The following is a 607-nucleotide window of genomic DNA, read 5'->3' as shown; positions in this document are numbered from 1 at the left end:
TAGAGTTGGTTATTGGAGCAGTGTCTCATCAGCGGCGCTACCAACAGCGGTGTTATAAGCAAGTTCCAGGTAGGAAATTGTTAAATCCAACACATTTATATTATCATACTCTAACCAGTGTTTATGTTTGTGTTTCTTCCAACAGATTATTGGAGCAGTGTCTCGCCAAGCTGCGCTATCAGCAGCGTTTTTAGAAGCAAGTTCCAAGTAGGAAATTATTGAATCCAACACATTTATATTATCAGTCTTTATGTTTGTGTTTCTTCCAACAGATTACTGGAGCAGTGTCTCGCCAAGCTGCGCTATCAGCAGCGTTTTTATAAGCAAATTCCACGTAGGAAATTATTACATCCAACACATTTATATTATCAGACTTTAACCAGTCTTTATGTTTGCGTTTCTTCCAACAGATTGTTGGAGCAGCGCACACCAGCAGCATCATCACCTTCTACAACTATTGATTTTTCAATTGCGTTTCCGGTAAGAATTTAGCAATTCCCAATGAATCGAATTGGTAACTTATTTTTTTATTTGTTTTTGGCTTACACCCATGCTTACATCATTGTGTAATGATATAATTATTAATACACCATGGCTCGCACTAATC

The sequence above is a fragment of the Rhagoletis pomonella genome, unplaced genomic scaffold (genome assembly GCF_013731165.1).
Source record: "Rhagoletis pomonella isolate Grant_MI unplaced genomic scaffold, Rhpom_1.0 Rhpom_scaffold_00002, whole genome shotgun sequence".
In the NCBI taxonomy this organism is placed as follows: Eukaryota; Metazoa; Arthropoda; class Insecta; order Diptera; family Tephritidae; genus Rhagoletis; species Rhagoletis pomonella.
The sequence above is the reverse complement of the archived record's forward strand: the minus strand, read 5'-3'. Positions refer to the sequence as shown.